Genomic DNA, 24041 nt, shown 5'->3' on the forward strand with positions numbered 1-24041 from the left:
TCCCTCGAGATATGTGCACCCACTAGCTGAGAATTTTTGTGGGAAGATGAATAATGTTAATGGTAACAATATCAAAAAATTTCTGAATAATATGATTTACCATTTGAGAGAAATTTGAAAGATAAGTATGCTACACGAAAGAGCAACATTTTGTGGAGAAAGGTCAAAGGGATGGTCAATGTATTATGGACCAGAGTACCTAAGCCAAATCAATACCAAATCAACTATAAGATTGTGTTCTCTTCTCTAATTCCAAAAGGTAAACTTGAGGTAAAACTAGCTTCAAACTTTTTAATTTGTTAAAATTTTTGGAAATTGTAATATTGTGAAACATGTGATCTATATATTTCAGCCTATCATATTCACATTCTTCAAACCATTTTATCAATCCTTCACTCTTATTCTAGTTTTCATCCATAATCAATCCGAAATAACTTTTTCCAGCTCTCGTCCCTTATTGTGTAGCGTACAAACCCTGTTATGGTTCAACCCCATACTATTATTGCATAATCTTTTCCTTCATAAAGTATTATGTTTGTCCTCATAATAATGTTGTCTCCCACCATTATCTTATTTAAATTTCTATTATTTATGCAATACAAATTGATTCATACTTCCTTGATTAACAATTTGACCTTTTTTTACTTTTATACGAGACTAATTCAAAATATGGAAATTCTTTTTTGAACGAACGACCATAGTACATGTTTGTAGCACATGATTAAAAGTACATAAAGGAATTCAATTATGTGTCATATTTTTCATCTTCATATTTTCATTGGAAGCTAAGAAATCATGAGTATAGAACCAGAGGAAGAAGAAGGTGCAACAAGGATTTTTTCACACATTGTTGAAATCACTTGGAAGTATATTTTCTCTTTTATAAATTATAAAATCCTCACATACAACTCTTATTTTGTTTTATGTGCAACTCATATTGTCAAAGCTTCCCAATGGGAAGTTTACTTACATTAAAAACAAAACACTCTTGTTTCACATAAATATCATTCATCAATTGGTGAGTTCTTGAAGAAACTATTTAACAACATTGCTGAAGTAGGTTATTAAGAAAAGAACAAATCAACATGCATCACTGCTACCTTTAATACATTCATGAGCAACCTATTCCGTGAAGACTTCATGTTGTTGTACTTTAAAAGGAGGATGGGTAAGTCTTATTTCTTACTCTAATGACACAACAAGAAAATGAGGAAACAAAGAGTTATGCTACTAGATGTGTAATTTTGAAAAAACAAATAGAGAATAGTGCATCTTATTCAGATAAATGGTCAATATTGATCCCTTCAAGCTTTGGTTAAGGATCCAGTTGAAATTCCACAGTAAAGGAACAAGGAACGAATTGAATTATGAAAAATCTTTATTTTCATGAGGACATGTAAAATCTCTGGTGTGGGGGAATGTCACTCTTCCAACTTGTAATGACTTTTTTGACGAAACCATCCATTTTCGCATCATTCCAATCACTCATTGTCATCATTATTAACCATATTTCGTCATAAAGGCACCAAAATCCCTTATGCATGTTTACGTGGTTTATTATTATTTCCTTTATTTTTTAATGAATTATGAAGAAATTTGCATGGTTCTACTAATGATGGTTTGGCCAGTTCAAGATTCTCCAACTCTAGTCAATTTTCGTAGCTATCTCCATGATTAAGAGTGTAGCACCACTCTAGAAGGAAATATGGCACATGGAACTGGCTCCTAGAATCTCCAATATGGAATTGTCTTAGTCAATTTCTACCCAACTCAACATGTGAACTTGCACACGAAATCAATAGAAAAGTGCAACAATTTTGATGAGTTAACTTCATACTCATTTTCTAAGAAAATGGAAATGAATTTTGAAAAACGAAAACATGAGTTATTGTTAGGAGGAGCCTACTTAGATTCTCGTCAATAATTTTCTTCAAATTCATTACTATTTGACTGATTTTTGGGGTCGTTTGGAGCCATATTTTAGAGATTCCATGAGTAAATGGTTTTGTAATTTCATAGTCAACATCTAGTCACCAAAAATATTGGAACAAGCTATTCTTTAGAAAAGTCATTGCAAGGAGTAAAGTGTGATAAGGTATGGACTCATCTTCGATCCTAAAATCCTTCCAAACTTTTTTTCTTTTATTTTCAAACTGATTTACCTAAATCTCATGCCATAATTCATGCAATGAAATTCTAAGTTTCTTGTTGCCTCAAAAATATATAAATTGCAACATATTTGATAAGAGGAGGGATCAGATGTCAATGATGAATCTTAAATTGTAATTATTTTTATTGTTTGAAGAAGAAAAAAAAAATTATAGCTAATTTAATCTTTGATATTTCACAACTCTTAATGAAATTGGTGATTTAGATCAGTTGATATGAGTTTATAATTCCTCACACTCACAAGGAGGGTCGCTTGAGGAGTTGTGAGATAGGATAGTTGCCCTTTTAATTTCATTATTTCAGTAGATTCTTTGGCTTAATTTTAAATTTCTTTAAATGTTCGAATTTTTTATTTTCAATATAATTTGCTTATTTCTTTTTTTTTCTATTATAGGTTGAGTGCTCGATATAAACATAAAAATCTAGAAATACTTTCCTTGAAGTCTTTTCCAATAATTTCTTTCATTTTCATGGTTTTTCTGGTCATCATTTTGATAGCTATGGTGTTTTTTGATGGAGTACACACATTAGTGATCTTTGGAGGGTCTTGCACTTGAAATTTTGTCAACAAATCATTGCTTTTTACTACTTTCTAGAATAGGTTCCAATTCCAAGTTTTGTAGAATAGTTGTTCTTTCAATTTGATAGTGACATTTTCTTTTAGTATTTTTTATTAGATTTATTTCAAGTTTCATAGAGTAAACTTAGAGTAAAATTATTTTACAGTTCATAGGATAACTTTCCTTTCTCAAGTCATCTAGTTAGATTTCCTTTAATTGTTTAATAGAATAGATTTGAATTTATGTTCATTATTATAGATTTCAATTTCTTGTCAAATTAGAATAGATCTTGAAGATTTCATAGTTTAGTTTGCTTTCAAGGTTCATTTGAGTTTTGAAGTTTTGAGTTTGAATTAATGGGCCTTTTAAGATAGAACATGTGCATATGCTTATCAAAACTTAGTCATAAATAGGTTTAAATCCTCATGTGCAATTAGAGTAGTTTCTTTGAATTGAAAATAGATATCCTAGCACATATAGTGCATGCATACTCTGCAAGTTCATGAACCCAAGTTTGGCAATTAATGAGAAGTCAATTAAATTACCCAACAAATATAATGGCTCATCAATACCATATGCCCAAAAACCATCTCTCTTTTCACAATCAAATTAATACTTACAATATAACAAGATTTTGAACCATGGATACCCAACATCACTTTACCATGGATATTATAAATCATATCATACCATGGGCCAATACCATGGCTCACTGATACAAAATGGCCAAAAACCATCTCTCATTTCACAATCAAATTATTTTATAATTAAAAAAAAAATTATTATATTTTTGGGTCAAGGGACACTCTCCATCCTAGTATGGAAGAGAAGTTGTAATGTCTTGCTATATTACAGTATCTAAAAATTATTACGTGATCACACTACATAAAAAAAAATGAAAATAACAAAATAATTTATTAAATAAAACATTTTGACTCATTGAAATTACATAAAAATAAAAATTAAACTAAAAATAAAATTAATAAGTAAACCATCCTAGATCCATCTAATCAATCAGGCTCCTAAATGGATCAAATTTCTCGAGGTGCAAATATTTCGTCAATTTTTTTGACTCAGAAACGAGGTTAGCACCTGGAGAGATTTGCACCCTCTTGAGGCCTGATAGATCCAGAGTTAAGATGAATCTAGGATGGTTGAGTTATAACATTGATATTGTAATAAAAATGTTAATATATTTTTTTACTAATATTGATATATTAATTTTTTTTGTAACCTTTGGAGGACTACATCATCATCATGTCTAATATATCTCCCCAGGGTGGGGAATTGAACCGATGAATTAACGTGAAGTAGTGCCTCAACAAAGCACCCGATCACAGTCTATCCAAGACCTAGTGGACATTAATATATTAATTTATAAATATTGACATATATTATGGTATATTGTTAAATATTATTATTATTTCTTAATAATTTATTATTAAATTATTATTAATTTTAATGATTTAAATTTTTTATTATTGGTTATTAACATTTAATAGTATTATATAATATTTTTTTTGAATTTTTTACCTTATTATATTATTTATTTTGGTTTTTATCATTTTATTTTTCTTTTAATTGTCTTTGGCTTTTGATTTTTATTATCTTGATTTTTTTTCTTATGAAATGTTATTTCTTTTTACATTTGACCTTATAATTTAGTTTTCAATGGTTGGATGAGATTCTCTTCATCAGTTTGTCTTGATGATGAACTTCATTGATTGGTTCTAAACACATAGAAGTCAAAATATGTATCTGATTGATCCAGAATAACTATTTCTCTAAACATTATGTATCATTGTTGGATGAGATTCTCTTCATCATTTTGTTTTGACAATGAACTAGATTGATTAGTTCGAAACACATAGAAATCCAAATATACATTTGATTGATCCAGAATAACTATTTCTCAAAACATTGTGAATCGTAGAAGCTTGAGATGAGAGCTAAATTATATTTTTAATATGAAAATGAATCAAAATTTCAACCATATTTAAACTGGTATAGACAAGCAATACTTAATCTAATAGTATTAAAATTTATATAAATGTCAATTAATTATAAAGATTTATTTTTTATTTTCTGAATATTTAGTGAGTCTATTTTACTCTAAAATAATAGTATTACAATTTATATAGGAATTATCTATATAGTGAATTTTATTTTAGATTGAATTAGCAGTGTTACAATTTATGTAAGAGTTATATATATAAATTATTTATATAAGAGTTATATATAGAATAATAAATATGAGGATTCGTTTTTAATGTTTTGAATCATTTTCTTCGAATATAATGAATCTAATTTACTTTCTCATAGCATAGTTAATTTTAATTGTTTAAAAAATGCAATACGCCTAAATTTTTTTTAAAGTAGAATATTTTTTATAAATATTATTATAATTTCTAATAAAAATATTAAAAAATAAAAATTCAAAATTCCACAAAATAATTTAATATCTATAATTTATATAGAATTCTTTCCATAATATTTATTACCATGGTCATCTATGAAATTGCACTTCCAACAATTTCAAGCATAACTTTATTTATTATCGCTAAACCTTAATTTAAAAGTAAATAATATTTATTATATATATATATATATATAATTTACTAGAATCTTTTCCATAAAATTTATAAACACGATTATCTATAAAATGCACTTACTAAAATCACAAAAATAACGCTATTTATTATCACTAAAACTTATTTATGCAATTAGAAATACTAATAGTAAAGAATTGAATTTATATCTATATAGAATTAGTTTTGTGTTGTGTCTTCGTATTTGACTATACATATAAAAGACATACATGCGTGTCTTAATATTGAATAGGTACATAACAGACATACATGTGTGTCCTCATGGAGAATAGGTAGATAAAAGACACGAGTATGTCATTGTTATTGAGTAGGTACATAAAAGACATACATGTGTCTTCCTCTAGAATAGGGTGATAAGCCGCATGAGTGTGTTATCGTTATGCATGTATTATTCATAAAGACAAGCAAATGGAAGCACTAATAAATACTAGAGCATGTAGTAAAAGCTAAAAAAAAACGAAATAGGTGAAAATAAAATTTAAAGGTAAAACTAGGAAAAATCATTAAGCATTGTTGGTAAATTAATTTGAAGATCATTTTAAATTAGAAATAATAAGAATATTCATCATAATCAAAACCGTATATTTTTCAATAGCGAGTATTAAAATACAATTTTAATAAATCTATTAGTAAAATTATGGTTTCCTTAAAATGTTAACACATAAAACAAAAAAAAGAGCGTAATTTAATTTAATTTACATTTTGAATTTCAAAAATAATAATTTATTCTAATTTTGCATTAATTTGTTTTTTGAATTTGACTGAAATTTGAAGTGGGGGATTCCTCCCAAGTATGAAATGAAACTTGATGTGCAACTTTTACGTCTTTTGTGATCGATACACGAACTCTTACATAAAACTGTACACGAGTCTCTCAATCTTCATGCAATAATTCTCTTCAACGACCTCTTGCTAACATCAGAAAAATATCCCTCAATCCTCGGTGAACCTCCGTTGAACCTTAGATGAACCTCTCCTCTCACAGAATATTTAAAATAGAATAACAAAACACAAAATCATGCAGAACATTTTGAAGCACTTCTCTCTTTTATTGATTTCAAAACATGAATTACAATGCTGGAAGACTTAGAGAAACTTCAATGAGAGATAGACTACTTGGGAATTTACCAGATGCTACACCTCAAATTAAGATGCACTCCAGAGGCTACCTGGCCCATTGCAGACTCTGTCTTTGAACTTTCTAAAACGAACACAGACACAAACTTCTTGAGTTCGTCCACTTTAGGTTCTTACCTAGGTTGTTAGGCCCTGATATGTAGGCTTTTCAAACTCGGATCTAAAAGAGACTTTCTTCGTCATGCAAGAAGATTGAACACAATCATTCATAGATGCAGAGTAGGAAGATTATCGCAGACTTCAAACCACAAGACTCTAACTCTCAACCTCTCTAACTTTGAATTTCCCAGTGAACCTTACTTTTCTCTTTTTATAGGATGAGAAGGGTACAAACATCAAACAATTGTAATGTGATTCCGGGATATGGATCAAAACAAACCAAAAGATAATCGTATTGATATACCTAGATGTGGATAAAATCACACCGAAAGTCGGAGAAGTGCTCCGATTCTCAAAGAATCAGAATTTTTAGAAAGTAGTAATTATTCCAAATCCCATGGAAAAGATATTTACAATGTGGATATTTTTTTCGTAAAATCGCACAAAAATCAGTTACTATCAAAGTCAAGTGACAAGACATTATTGTACACTATGGATGGTTTTTAGGAGAAGACCACGAGAACCATTGGAGTTATGTTCCCAATGGATTTGTACCAGGGAATCAATCATTATTATGATGGTATGCTCAACTAGTCTCCCATTCTTTTGTATAAATCCTTCAGACAATCATTGGTTTTTCAAGGATAATCTGATGCTTTACTTTGGTTAAGACTAACCAATGATGATGTCCTCTCACGAGGTAGCCTAATATGCGATCATTAGATTTTTTTTTAGATACGCAATAGTTTCACAAGGAAGGTGAAAACACTCCATGCCATTACACTCCATGAATTCCTGGAAATCACTTTGAAAGTCTCTTTAAAAGTACCTTGGATCCATAACAGTCTCATTTATCCCATACCATCTCCGCCATTCCTCTAACCAAGTTGGTTGTAACAGTAACTATGTAATGTAGACATGTCCAAATTTTAATAATGTATAATGTATTTTTTATTTTCTTCTCTACATAAGAGATCCCACCATAGATATTTATGGCCCTGGAAATTATAGACAGTGTAGGAAATACAACACTCAAATCCTTTTGTGGCCACATTATTCTTGCAGGATCTTTAGGATATCTGGTTCTATTGGTAGTATAATATCTATGAAATGATTTGGTTCTATTGCTTCCCACATTCCATATCAGAATGATATCATGAAAAATTTCCCTTAATGCTTTGTCTTCAACATCAAAATACATCGTTGAATTGTTATGCACCATATCATGTATCCATGTGCTGGACTTAGGGTAAATCTTCCTTTATGGTACAAGGTGTTATAATTCCTAACGAGGTTGTAGATTTGCATCCATTACTTTGGTGTTTCTTAATTTCCAAGTGGGTTTCCATTTTTGAGCATAGATTGGCCATGAGGTGATGTTTGACATATTTCTAAGTTCCTCTTGTTCTATTTTAGGGTCCCATTCAGTGACAATAACAATCAGATGATTTTATTCTTTTAGATACTCCCGAATCAAAAAATCTGGTAGACAGTTTCTTTCTCCCTTTATACTCTCGACATCAAAATGAAAATTTTCAAACAAGCTTTCCATCTGGAAAACTTAGATTCTCTAGAATTTTTTTTATGTGTTTTTAAACACTTTCTTTAAAGCAGAAGCATCACTCCTTCGATGAATCCTTTTATGTATGAGGTTGATGTCAAATTTGTCTATACAATTCCATGTAGATTTTACCTCTTTTGCAATTGTAGAATAGTTTTGTTCTTCTTGGTTCCATGAGCCTGAATAAAACTATATAACATGCTCTTCTCCTTCTTTAGTTTTCTTGAGAATGCCTTGCCATCCAATGTTGTTGGCATCACTTTCTATAATTTTTTGCAAATCCTCATCTGCAAGGTAGAGAATAGGTGAAGTCTTTACCTTAGATTTTATTTCTTTGATGTCATTAGAATGTTATGAAGTACAAGGCATTGGATCTTTTTCAATGTTTGATTTAATTTTTCTCTGATGGGCACATCCTTCATAGAAATTGTTGATGTAGTTCAAATAGCCTATGAATCTCTGCAATTGTTTTTTATTTATTATCATATCAACAAATTTATCAACAAATTTAAGTGCATGATTTTGTAATGTGATTTAGCCATCCTCAATAGTATGTCCTAGGAATTTGATATTTGTTTGAAACAATTCCATTTTATTCTTTCTTTGTACGAGCCCACTTCTCTTGACTAGCTGTGTAAAAACCTATACATGTTTGAAATGTTCTTCTACAGATTTAGAGAAGATTAACACATCATCAATATATACAACAAGTCAATCAATGTATGGCTTGAAAATCTGGTCCATGACCTTTTGAAATTTGGATGGTATATGTTTTAGGCCAAAGGGCTCGAAATACCACTCATAATGACAAGCAAGAATTTGGAAGGTAGTTTTGAATCCATCTTCTTCTTTTACCTCAACCTGCCAAAACCCAAATTTCATATCAAAATTGGAAAAAACTTTACCTCCTGCTATTCGAATTATTAGGCTTGCTTTGTGGGGAACAAGATATGTATCATCTTCTAATAAAAAAATTATAGGTTTTGTAATTTATGACTAATCTGGGAACACCACTAATCTGTTCTAAGTGTTTATTAACATAGAACTTGAAGCAGTTCTAGGGACAACTAGATTCTTTGATCAATCCTCTTTTTAAGAGATTTGAGATTTCTTTTTGGCACAAAGCTCTGTATTCGTTGTTCATAGCTATGGCTCAGATCTTGTATTATTTTCCATCATATTCTTGTTTGAACGAAAATGAAAGTATATGTTGCTTTCTATGCTAGAAAGCATTTAGGTTTTTAGAACAACAATCCTTTTCTAATTTCTCTCTGAGCTCTAAGATTTTTTGTTATACCTGTGGGGACTGTAGCTATTCTTTTATTCTGAGAGAGGACTTGAAGTCTTTTAATTCTCCCAGTTTTTTTTTCTTGTCAGATTAACTTGCTGGATTGTTTGAAACATGGTGGATATTCTTGGTATTGAAATAGAAGGTAATGTGATGGTTTGTAAGAAACATTTGTTATCAGGGACAGAGAAAAAATAACCAAATTTTCCATCTTGTAATGTTATAAATCCATGTGGTTCAACAGTAGCAAGAAAAATATTGCCTAAAATACAGTTAATTGGAATATTTATGATTGCAAACTTCATTTTCATACAATATCCTAAAAAACAAAGAGTTGCACTTGAGAGTTCATATTGAAAATCCTATATACCTACCCTAGTGACTTGTCTATATGCAAGTGTCCACTATTTGGGTGGGATCACTTTTTTGTTTAAAACATATATGTTTACACCCGAATCTATTAATGTTCTGAGAGTGAAGTTTTCTCCTTGTATATCAAGAGTTAATAGTACATGGTGTTGCCGATACTCAATGGTCATGATATTCATATTGCCAAACCATATCCCACTAATTTGGATATCTTCAAAAATATCGACATTAGGATTTTTTGTTGGTTCTTGCAATTTTCCTTTCCCTATCTGAGGGATTTTTGCTTTCAGCTCAACTATTTCTTTTTTCAAATAATGAATCTCATGACTTACTTCTCCTAGAGTCAAAGAACATGGTTTTGTATGTTGTTGGTTTCTTTGTAAATACTTTATGTTTTTCTCATAAGAAGCATCAACAAGCACTAGGTTAGAAATATTACCTTCTGAGGTATTACCAATATCTTTGTGTCTGACTTGTAAAAAAGATTCTAGAAGTTTTTATTTTATTTATCCTTCTGCAAGAATCTTGATGCCTAGCAAAACTTTTGATTCATCATCATCAATAGTGTGTTCCATACACACTTTCTCTTTAGTTGGTGCCTTTTCTATTTCTATTTCCAAGATAGAGTTTGAGTCTGTCTCAGAAGGGCAGCAATTGCACTCATCAACATCTATGCAATTCCATTGTTGGACATTCAACTTCTCTTCACTATGTTTAGACTCAGATAAACTCGAATGAGATTATTATGATGAAATCCAAAAAAAAATCTTCATCAAGTGTACTTCTTCGTTAAAGTGGATTCTAGGTTTTCTAGAGGCATATTCTTGTGTATTTTTGCCTCTATTTTCCCTTGACACTCTTCCTTGAGATCATTTATTTTTAGTATGTCTGGTCTATCCCCATAACCAAAAGGTAATCATATTTTTTCTTTGAGACTTAATATGGATATCTTTGGGCTCATAGTAGTGTGTTCTGGGCACTATTTTATAAGATCCTTTCCTATGCCTATTTCACTTATGAGAATGACTTTTAGGAGACTGTTTATCACCTTTTTTATCAACTTTTCTATGTTTTCTTCTTTGCACAATTGGATGATAAATAATCAATACATATTTACTGTATATGGATTTTCTATTAGGTATTCTCGACATCTTTTGTAAGGAATTATTGACATTCATGTGGGTGTGAAGTCCTACCAAGGCTTTCGTTATGTTGCAATATATCTCTTTCCATGTAAAGTTTTCAAAAGAAGTTTGGAACACTTCTTATTGATGGATGTATTCAAAAAATTTGGAGGGTAATGCTGCTAAATATACTTGTTTTCAACAAGTCATTCTGACTTTATTTTACTTCATAAATTCTTTGTGTCCAATTTCTGCGGAAATACTCATATTGGGACATTTTCTTACATTTGAGATTCATCAAGATCATGTCATGTTTATTTGCAATTTCTATTTTTACTCCACACCAATGTTCAAGGATGAAGTAGGTTAATGCTTCAATCATATTTTTTTGGAAGTCACCATTTTAATTATGCATAACATCTCCAATTTCATCATTAACAAATTTTTCTTCGACTTTTGCAAGTAATTTAGGGGAAGATTCTACTTCCCACCATCTTTGTAGGGTACCTGTAAAGCAATGGATGAGATATTTTTAGGATTCAATTTCAGATTTTCCTCTCATACACATAATCTTATATTAAGTATACATCTGGTCAATCATTTGCCCGATTTGACCAGCACTGAAACCATCAATATTCCATTCTTTATCAGATCCAAACTCGAAGGTATGAGATTCTGTCATCTTTCGCTTTCCATTGGGGTCAAGAGATGGATATCTAATGAATTGGCTAGATAGAGGTTCATATATAGGAAAAAGATGTTGTCCTGAGGATCCCGACTCTTCTTCTTTGGTCATGGCCCCTACGAAAAGAGAATAGGATTCACTAATAGATTCTTTGGTTCTAGTGTGTTGATTTGGTTTCTCTTGGGGAAATAGAAATGGAAACCTCTCTAAAGGTTTTGAGTCATGATGAATGGGTACATGGTGGCTAAACAACATAGGCCTTGGGATATTTTTATCTTTGGGAGATACATAAAGTTGCCCAAATTTTTCAGAAAGTTTTTCCATAAGAGTCGGAGTAGGATCGAATTTAGAGTGTACCATTTCCTCTATGCTTTTAATTTGTGCTCTTGATTCTCTCACAAACCCTTTTAATACAAAAAATTCAAAATTAACATCATTCAAAGTTTTATTCACACTATGTACAATGACTGATAGTGAGTCAAAAAATTCGTTTTTTTTCAGAAGTTCTTACGATATTCATCTCTAGCCCTTTAATTGTTATATTTGTCCAGTTTATTTGCTCACTGTCCTTCTGGATCATTCCATCTATTGCTAGGGTTGAATCATCTTTCAATACTAAAGGAATGGACTTGGCTAAGTTACTATCCTCTCCTATCATAATTACCTTGTATAAAGGAAATGTGGTATCTTTTTATAACTTGCTTCCATCACAAGCTATCCAGAAATGGTTTTGTGCAAATGAAGTTTTTTCATTTTTCATATGTATTTTTGGTGGTTCCTTTAATTTCTTCCAGAGATAAAAAGAGATCCATGAGTTTGTTTCTACCATTTACTTTTTCCATTCTAGAGAAAGAGCATATTTTTCATCAACATATGTGTTGAGACTAAATTATTTGGACTCAAGATTTGTATGGAGATCCCAATTCAACATGTTCTTCATCCATTCTCTATTAATCTTATGTTTGGGACACCCATCCATGAGGGAGATGAATTTGTATTTATGGGATTAATGACTTCTTGTAATCTGGTGGAATAGGATTTTGAAATATTGAAGATGGAATGAGACTATCTATTCTTTCATGATATCCCAAGCCATATTTTGGCATCCCAGGTCCTATCATCTTGCTAAACATTTTAGTGACACGGGGGTATTCATTCTCTAGAGTGGGTAATTCATGAATCATTAGGATAATGTTATAAGGGATTGGAATTTCAGAACATTTTGGGTTTAGACATGAGTTTGTAGTAAGAGTGGAAGGGTCCTCTCCAGTCTTGGGATTATGAATTCTATGGAGATCTAAATCTATGAGAGATTTTAGCAAACTATTGTCTAACAGATAGGACATTTTACTTCGAGACTAGAAAAATGTAATAGATGAACTAGTTCAAGTAAATCAACATGTGAGCTTCTTACAGATGGATTATTTACAGATGTGGAAGCATATGGCTGACATGAAATATGATCGCAATTTGTATGGTATTTTGTGGCTTGACCGGCTTCTTATATTCTTTTGCAATCCAAAGAAGATCTTCTAGTGAAGGACATAGTAGCTTTAACTGGTCCTTCTTCTATCTAAGAAGTCATGACACTTTGAACTTTGGGCAATTGAGGTTGATCTACTACCCAGTTATCAGCAAAGCTGAGATCTCCCCATTTGATGGTCTGCTGCTCAATCTTTTGATTGTGAGCATCTGTGATTACTAGGGTTTTGGATTTTGGCTCTTGATTGGGTGTATGCAGAATGGTTGTATATAATGTGTTGGTGTGACTGAAACACCCTCTTGTATGAACTACAATGCTTTTCCTTTTTTTTCATATCAAAACGACTAGTTCATATTTTCAATAGGAGGATGTCCTTAATGTGTCATCATACACATACACTGACTCATTAATTCCTTGTATCATGGCTCCTTTATCAAATGGTCCTGTATGGTTTGATTGCCACCCAACAATTTTGCTTCATTGTGTGTACTTCTTCCTTGAAGTGGATTTTAGGTCTTCTAGAGGCATATTCTTTTGTCTTTTTTCCTCTATTTTCCATTGACTCTCTTCCTGGATGACATTTTTTTGTAGTATGTCAAGTCTGTCCACATAAGCAACATGGAAACATATTTTTCTTTGATACTTAAGATGGATATCTTTGGGCTCATAGTAGTGTGTTTTGGGCACTATTTTATATGATTCTTTCTTGTGCCTATTTGAATTATGAGGATGACTTTTAGCCGACTGTATATGACCATTCTTCTGGGTTTTTCTGTGTTTTCTTCTTTGCACAATTGGATCATCAATAATCAATCCATATTTACTGCAGATAGATTTGTTGTCAAATAGTATGAACATCTTTTATAAGGACTTATTGATATCATGCTAGTGCAAAGTCCTACCAAGGCTTTTGTTATGTTGCAATATATCTCTCCCCATGTATAGTTCTTAGAAGAAGTTTGGAACACTTCTTGTTGATGGATGTATTCAACAAATTTGGAGGGTAATGTTTCTAATATAATTCTTTCCAAAGGTCATTCTCAATTTCTTTTACTTCGTAACTTGCTTGTGTATAATATTCGTGGAAATATTCAAATTGGGAAATTTTCTTACATTTGAGATTCATCAGGATCATCTCATGTTTATTTGCAATTTCTATTGTTGCTCCACGCCAATGTTATAGGATGAAGGATGTTAATGCTCCAATAATATTATTTTTGGGGTCACCATTTTCATTGTGGATAACATCTCCATGTTCCTCTTTAAAAAATATTGCTTCCATTTTTGCAAGTAATTTAGGGGAAGATTCTATTTCCCACCCTCTCTGTAGGGTACCTATAAAGCACTGGATCAGAGTTTTTCAGGATTAAATTTGAGATTTTCCTCTCATACACATAAGCTTATATTCAGTATACATCTCTTTAATCATTTGCTTGATTTGACCACCACTCAAGCTATCAATATTCCATTCTTTATAAGATCCAGACTGGAAGGTATGAGTTTTTGGCATCTTTCCCTTGCCATTGAGGTCAGGAGTTGGATATCTAGTGAATTCAGTAGACAAAGGTTCATATATAGGAAAAATATGTTCTCTTGAGGATCTTGGCTCTTCTTCTTTGGTCATGGTTCATGTGAAAAGAGAATATGATTCGCTAATACATTCTTTGGTTCGAGTGTGTTGCTTTGGTTTCTCTTGAGGAAATAGAAATGGAAACATATCTACAGGTTTTGAGGCATGCTAAATGCGTACATGGTGGCTAAAAACATAGAGGTTGGGATATTTTCATCTTTGGGAGATACACAAAGTTGCTCAAACGTTTCAGAAAGTATTTCCATAAGAGTATGAGTAGAATCGAACTCTCAGTCTACCTTTTCCTCTATGATTTTAATTTGTTTTGTTGATTCTCTCATAAAGCCTTTAATACAAAAACTGAAAAATTCACATCCTCCAAAGTTTTATGCACACTATGTACAACAACTGATAGTGAGTAAAAGAATTCATTATGTTCAGAAGTTCTTACCATATTCATCTCTAGCCCTTTAATTGTTGTATTTGTCCAGTTTATTTGCTCACTGGCCTTCTGGATCCTTCCATCGATTCCTAGCGCTGATTCATCTTTTAATACTAAAGGATTGTCCTTGGCTAAGTTGCTATATTATCCTAAGATAATTCCCTTGTAGGAGGGAATGTGGTATTTGTTTCTAACTTGTTTTGAACACAAGGTTTCTAGAAAATTTTTTGTGGGGATGAATTTTCTGAATCTTCCATATGTACTTCTGGTTATTCCTTTAATTTATTCCTGACATAAAAATAAATCCATGAGTTTGCTTCTTCCATGTAATTTTTCCATTCAAGAGAAAGAGCATATTTTTCATCAACGGATGTGCTGAGACTAAATTATTTGGATTCAATATGGGTAGAGATATCCCAATTTAGCATGTTCTTAATCCATTCTCTATTAATCTTATTTTTGGGACACCCATCCATGAGGGAGATGAATTTTTACATTTATATGATTGATGTCCTCTTGTAGTCTAGTGGAATAGGATTTTCAAATCTTGAAGATGGAATGAGACTGTCTAGTCATTCACGATATGTCAAGCCATATTTTGGTGTCCCAGGTGATATCATCTTGCTAAACATTTCAGTGAAACGTGGGGGTCCATTCTCTAGAGTGGGTAATTCATGAACCATTAGGACAATGTCATGAGGGATTGGAAGTTCATAGCATTTTGGGTTTCAACATGAGTTTTTAGTAACACTGGAAGGGTCCTTTCTAGTGTTGGGATTATGATTTCTATGGACCAGACATGAGATTTTACTTCGAGAGTGGAAAAATGTAATAACTGAGCCAATTCAGGTAAATCAACATGTGAGCAGCTTACAGATGGAGTATTTACAAATGTGGAAGTAGATGGCCAAAATGAAATATTATCGGGGTTTATATCGTATTTTGTAGCTTGACATGCTTCTTGTATTCTTTTTCAATTGAAAGTAGATCTTGTAGGGAAGGAAATAGTAGCTTTAGGTGGCCCTTCTTATATCTGAGCACTCATGAAACTTTGAACTTTGAGGGACTGAGGTAGATATACTACCTAGTTTTTTGGAAAGTTTAGATCTTCCCATTTGATGGTCTAGTGGTCAATATTTTGATTGTGAGCATCTGCGATTACCAGGGTGCTGGATTTTCACTCTTTACTCGATGTATGAAAAATGACTCGATATAAAGTTTTGGTGTGCCTAAAACACCCTTTAGTATGAACTACAATGTTTTTTCTTTTTCCTTTCATATCAAAACCACTAGTTTTGATTTGCAATAGGATGATGTCCTTAATGTATTGATCATACACATATACTGATTCATTAATTGGTGGTATCGTGGCTCCTTTATCAAATGGTCTTGCATGGTTTGATTTCCACCCAACAATTTTTCTTCATCAATTGTACTTCTTCCTTGAAGTGGATTCTAGGTCTTCTAGAGGCATATTCTTGTGTCTTTTTGCCTCTATCTTCTCTTTACTCTCTTCCTTGACAACATTTGTTTGCAATATGTCTAGTCGGTCCACATAACCAACAAGTAATCATATTTTTTTTCTGAGACTTAAGATGGATATCTTTGGGCTCATAGTAGTGTGTTCTGGGCACAATTTTATATGATCCTTTCTTATGCATATTTGGCTTATGAGGATGGCTTTTAACTTACTGTTTATGACCTTTCTTCTTAGATATTTTGTGTTTTATTCTTTGCACAATTGGATCATCAATAATCAATCCATATTTACTGAAGATGGATTTGATGTCAAGTAGTCTCAATATCTTTTGTAAGGACTTATTGAGATTCATGCTAGAGCAAAGTCCAACCAATTCTTTTGCAATGTTGCAATATATCATTCCCCATGTATAATTTTCAAAAGATGTTTGGAACACTTCCTATTTCTGGATGTATTCAAGAAATTTGGAGGGTAACACTGCTAAAGATACTTGCTTCTAGAGGTCATTCTAACTTTTGTTTGCTTCGTAAATTCTTTGTGTCCAATCTTTGCAGAAATATTTATATGGGGAAATTTTATTACATTTGAGATTCATCAGGATCATCTCATGCTTGTTTGGAATTTCTATTATTGCTCCACACCAATGTTCTCAGATGAAGGAAGTTAATGCTCAAATCGTATTATTTTGGGGGTCACAATTTTCATTATGGATAACATCTCCAGCTTCATCCTTAACAAATTCTGCTTCCACTTTTACAGGTAATTTAGGGGAAGATTCTACCTCCCACCATCTCTATAGGGTACCTGTAAAGCACTGCATGAATTTTTTGTAGGATTCAACTTTATATTTTCTTATCATACACATAAGCTTATTTTCAATGTACATCTGGTCAATCATTTTCCTGATTTGACTAGCACTCAAGTGATCAATATTCCATTCTTTTGTAGATCCACACTAGAAGGTATGTGTTTTTGACATCTTTGCCTTGCCATTGAGCTTAGGAGCTAGATATCTAGAGAATTTTGTCAACAAAGATTCATATATAGGTAAAATATGTTTTCGTGAGGGCCCTGGTTTTTCTTCTTTGGTCATGGTCCCTATGAAAAGAGATTAGGATTCACTAAAATATTATTTGGTGCCAATATGTTGCTTTGGTTTCTCTTGTGGAAATAGAAATGGAAACCTCTCTATAGGTTTTGAGGCATGATGAATGGGTACATGCTGGATAAACAACATAGAGGTTGGGATATTTTTATCTTTTGTAGATACAGAAAGTTCCTAAAAATTTTCAGAATTTTTTTCCATAAGAGTTTGAGTAGAGTCAAACTTAGAGTCTACCTTTTCCTCTTTGATTTTAGTTTGTGTTGTTGATTCTCTGACAAAACATTTTAATACAGAAACTAAAAAATTGACATCATTCAAATTTTTATTCACATTATGTACAATGACTGATAGTGAGTCAAAACATTCCTTCTATTCAAAGGTTTTTACCATATTCTTCTCTAGCTCTTTAATTGTTGTATTTGTCTAGTTTATTTGCTCATCAGTCTTGTGGATCCTTCCATCTATTCCTAGGGTTGAATCATCTTTTAATAATAAAGGAATGGCCTTGAATAAGTTGCTATCTTCTCCTAGAATAATTCCCTTGTATGGAGGGAATGTGGTATTTGTTTCTAACTTGCTTCCACGACGAGCTTTCCATAAATGTTTTTTTGCATATGAAGTTTTTGCATCTGCCATATGTACTTCTGGCTGTTCCTTAAATTACTTTTGGACATAAAAATAGATCCATGAGTTTGTTTCTTCCATGTAATTTTTCCATTCCAGAGACAACAAATGTGCTAAGACTAAATTCTTTGGATTCAGGATGTGTATAGAGATCCCAATTTAGCATGCTCTTCATCCATTCTCTACAGATCTTATCTTTGCGACACCCATCCATGAGGGAGAATAATTTTTACATTTATGGGATTTTTGGCTTCTTACACTCTGGTGGAATAGGATTTTGAAAAATTGAAGATGGAACGTGAATGCCTAGTCTTTCAAGATATCCCAAGCCATATTTTTCATTCCATGTGGTCTCATCTCGCTAAGAATTTCAGTGAGATGGGGGTATTCATTCTCGAGAGTGGATTATTCATGAATCATTAGGACCGTGTCATGAGGGAATGGAATGTCAGAGAATTTTGGGTTTGGACATGAGTTTGTAGTAATAGTGGAAGGGGCCTCTCCAGTCCTCGGATTATGCCTTTTGTGGAAAACCATATTTGCGAGATATTGTAAGAAAACTACTATCTCGCAAACAAGACATTATACTTCAAGAGTGGAAAAATTTAATAGTTGATAGAGTTGAAGTAAATTAACATTTGAGAAGCTTACAGATGGAGTACTTACAAATGTGGAAGTAGATGGCTAACATGAAATATGATCAAGGTTTATTTGGTATTTTTTGTCTTGACGAGCTTCTTATATTCTTTTGCAATCGAAATTAGATATTCTAGGGAAGGACATAGTAGCTTTAGTTGGTCCTTCTTGTATCTGAGCATTCATGACACTTTGAACTTTGGCCGACTGAGGTAGATCTACTACCTAGTTTTCAAGAAAGCTGAGATCTTCGCATTGGATGCTCTGGTGCTCAATATTTTGATTGTGAGCAATTTTTATTTCTAGGGCACTAGATTTTTACTCTTGACTATGTGTATACAAAATGGCTCGATATAATGTGTTGGTGCACTTGAAGCACCCTCCAGCATGAACTGCAATGTTTGTCCTTTTTCTTTTAATATCAAAACCACTAGTATTGATTTGCAATTGGACGATGTCCTTAATGTGTTCATCATACACATATACTGAGAAATTTTGGTGGAAATGAAACCATAGAGGAGCATTCGATAAAGGAGCCATGATACCACCAATTAATGAATCATTACATCTGTTATGCGTGAGGTCTCTGATAGTATCCAACACATATGTATTAAACCCTCTACGGGTTAAAGAATTTATGCCCACATGGATAAAGCCAAGATGTAGATAAGACGTAACATGTCTTCAAGCTTCTTCCTGAAGCTTTTTAGGATCTAAAATGTAAATGGCTTCAATAGGTTCAACATTTTCTTGGATCTAAGAGACACATTCTTAAATAGTGACTCTAGTTATAAATTTCAAATGAAACACAGATAAAACACCATAAATGTGGGATGAGCTAATATAAGGGAGGGCCCATCGGGCTGATGGCTGACTTTCTATTAACTCTATTTCTGTAGAGTTAATTATTGAAGATATTTCACTATGGAAAAAGTTTTCCGTATCAAAATTATTTTCTTGTGTCTCTTCTTTCTCAAGTTCTCTGAATGAAATAGACCTTCTTCTTGGTTCCATATGATCTTTTGAGAAAGCTTAAAAGATAAATACCTATCTAAACCAAACGTTACTGTCTTTAATACCAATCTGAACCAGGGGCTTCCTTCGAAGGAGAATATGAAGCTTGTTGTGCAATTTCTATGTCTTCTGTGATGAATACACAAACTATTACACGAAGTCATACATGAAACTCTAGATCTTCATGCAATAATGCTCTTCAACAACCTCTTACCAACATGATAAAAACGTCCCTTGATCCTTGGTGAACCTTAGAAGAGTCTTAGATGAACCTCTTCTCTCACAGAATATTTGAAATGTCATAATAAAACATAAAATCATGCAGAACATTTTGAAAAACTTCTCTCTTTTATTGATTTCAAAATATGGATTAAAATTTTGGAATAATTAGAGAAACTTTAGTCAGAGATAGATTTCTTGGGAATTTACTAGATGCTACACCTCAAATTAAGATGCACTCTAGAGGCTACCTAGCCCTTTTCAGACTTTATCTTTGAACTTTCTGAAACAAACAGAAACTCAAACTTAATGAGTTTAGTCACTTTAGGTTCTTGCGAGGCTTTTTAGGCCTTGATATGTAGGCTTTTCAAACTTGACTCTAAAAGAATATTTCTTTATGATGCAAGCAGATCTAACATAGTCATTCGCGGATGAAGAGAAACAAGATTATCTGAGACTTCAAAAAACAAGACTCTAACTCTCATACTCTCCAAATCTGAATTTTAATAATGTATAATGTATTTATGATATCTCTTCTCTGCATAAGAGATCGCACTAGAGATCTTTATAGCCCTGGAAATTATAAGCAGTGTCAGGAAATACAATGCTCGTATCCTTTTGTGGCCACATTATTCTTGCAGGATGTTCAGGATATCTCGTTCTATTGATAGTATAATATTTATGAATTTTTTTGGTTCTATTGATTCCCTCATTCCATATCAGACTAATATCATGAAAAATTCCCCTTAATGTTTCATCTGCAAGATTATAATACATCATTGAATTCTTATACACCATATCATGTATCCATGTGCTGGACTTAGGGTAAATCTCTCTTTCTGGTACAATGTACTATAAGACCTGATGAGGCTACAAATTTTCATCCATTACTTTTATGTTTCTTAATTGCCAAGTGGGTTTCCATTTTTCAGAATAGAGTGGTCATGTGGTGCTGTCTGGGATATTTCTAAGTTCTTCTTGTATTGTTTTAGGGTCCCATTCAGTGACAATAACCATTAGATTATTTTCTATTTTCAGATACTCTTGACTCAAAAAATATGGTAGATAGCTTCTTTCTCCCTTTATATGCTTGACATCAAAATGAAAATTTGCAAACAAAGCTTGTCATCTGGCAAACTTGGATTCTCTAGGATTTTTGATGTCTTATGTTAACACTTTCTTTAAAGCAGAAGCATGAGTCCTGAGAAGAACGTTTTATGTATGAGCTTGATGTCAAATTTGTCTATACAATTCCATGCACCTTTTACCTCTTTTTCAATTGTAGAATAGTTTTCTTCTTCTTGGTTCCATGTGCTTGAAGAAAATTGTATAACTTCTTCTTCTCCTTCTTTAGCTTGCTTCAGAATACCTCCCCATGCAATGTTGTTGGCCTAACTTTCTACATTTTTTTGCAAATCCTCGACTGCAAGGTAGATAATAGGTAAAGTTTTCACCTGAGATTTTATTTTTCTGATGGCATTATATCTTTTTAAAATCTTTGATTTAACAATTTTCTGTCATGGGCAGAAACTTCATTGAAATTGCTGACGTAGTTCAAACAACCTAGGAATCTCTGCAATTATTTTTTATCTGTGATCATTTCTGGAAATTATCAACCAATTAAAGTGCATGCTTTTGTAATGTGATTTGGCCATCGTCAATAGTATGTCCTAGGAATTTGATCTTTTTTGGAAACAATTACATTTTATTCTTTCTTAGTATGATCCCACTTCTCTTGACTACCTGTGTAAAAATATGTACATGTTTGAAATGTTATTCTACAGATTTAGAGAAGATTAACACATCATCAATATATAAAATGAGTCAATCAAAGTATGGCTTGAAATCTTGGTCCATGAAATCTTTAAATTTTTATGGTGCATGTTTTAGGCCAAAGAGCATGACATTCCACTCATAATGACCAACAGGAATGCTGAAGGAAGTTTTGAACCTATCTTCTTCTTTTACCACAACTTGCCAGAACCCATATTTCATATCAAATTTGGAGAAAAGTTTACCTCCTCCTATTTGGCTTATTAGGCTTCCTCTGTGGGGAATAGGATAGGTTTCATCTTCTAGTACAAAATTTATATGTTTGTAATTTATGAATAATCTGGGTGTTTATTTACATAAAACTCGTAGCAGTTCCAGGGAGTCTTATATTCTCTGATCAATCTTGTTTTTAAGAGATCTGAGATATCTTTTTGGCACAGAGTTCTATATTTTCTATTCATAGGTATGACTCAGGTCTTGCATGATTTTCCATCATATTCTTGTTTGAGTGACAATGAAACTTTGTGTTGCTTTCTATGCCAGAAATCATTTGGGTTTTCAGAACAACAATCCTTTTCTAATTTCTCTCTAAGATCTGATATTTTTTGTTGTACTGTTAGCGATTGTATATTTTCTTTTATTTCGAGAGAGGACTTGAAGCCTTTTAATTCTCCCAGTTTTCTTTCTGTCATATTAACTTCTTGTATAGTCTGAAATCTAGTCAATCCATGAGGTTTAACAACAATAATAACAATATTTCCTAAAATATAGTCAATTGGAATATTTCCAAATGCAAACTTCATTTTCATACAATATCCTAAAAAACAAAGAGTTTCACTCAAGACTTCATACTTAAAATCATGTGTACCTACCCGAGTGACTTGCTTATATGAAGGTGTCCATTATTTGGCTGGGATCACTTTTTTGTTTAAACAATTATGTCTGCACTCGAATCTATTAATGTTCTGAGAGTGAAGTTTTCTCCTTGCATATTAAAATTTAATAGTACATGGTGTTTCTGATACTGAATCATCATGATCTTCATATTTCCAGACCCTATGCCATTATTTCTCATATCTTCAAAAATCTTGACATTATGATTTTTTGGAGGGGCTTCCTCCAAAGGAGAAAATGAAGCTTGTTGTGCAATTTCTATCTCTTCTGTGATGAATACACAAACTCTTACATGATACCATACATGAACCTTGGGATCTTTGTGCAATAATTCTCTTTAACGACCTCTTACCAACATGAGCAAAACGTCCCTCAATCCTCGGTGAACCTCCGATGAACCTTAAATGAATTTGTCCTCTCATAGAATATTTAAAATAACATAACAGAAAATAAACTCATGCGGAACATTTTGAAAAAATTCTCTACTTTATTGATTTCAAAAGATGAATTACAATGCTTGAAGACATAGAGAACCTTCAATCAGAGCTAGACTACTTGGGAATTCACCAGATGCTACACCTCAAATTACGATGCACTCCAAAGGCTACCTGGCCCTTTGTGGACTTTGTCTTTGAACTTTCTGAAACAAACAAAAACTCAAATATAATGAGTTCAACCACTTTAGGTTCTTACCAAGGTTGTTAGTTCCTAATACACATGCTTTTCAAAGTTGACTCTAAAAGATACTTTCATCATGATGCAAGCAGATTGAACATAGTTTTACATAGATGTAGAGGAAGAAGATTATCTCAGACTTCAAACAACAAGACTCTAACTTTCAGACTCTCCAACTCTGAATGCCCCAACAAGCCTTACTTGTCTCTTTTTATAGGATGAGAGGGGACAAACATTAGATAATCATATTGTGATTCTGATGAAAAGCGATCTTGGTACAAGCCCAAAATCCCCTTTCTTTAAATAATTCTCAGCCCTGGTACTGTGGATTATATCCCACAGACTTTATCAGAAGCTTTCTTTAGGCTGAAAGCCTTTTATAACAATGTACTTATTAGGAATCAAAGCCACCTTTTATCGCGCTTTATAATCAACCATCGGAAACCTTGCAACATAGGCATCAAGCCAAAAACCCACGCAGCCACATATATAACCATATACAGGAACCATATAATTCCCGCTCCA

The sequence above is a fragment of the Pinus tabuliformis genome, chromosome 5_1 (assembly GCF_031772625.1).
Source record: "Pinus tabuliformis cultivar Carrire ecotype Pingquan chromosome 5_1, CPIR1, whole genome shotgun sequence".
NCBI classification, from domain to species: Eukaryota; Viridiplantae; Streptophyta; class Pinopsida; order Pinales; family Pinaceae; genus Pinus; species Pinus tabuliformis.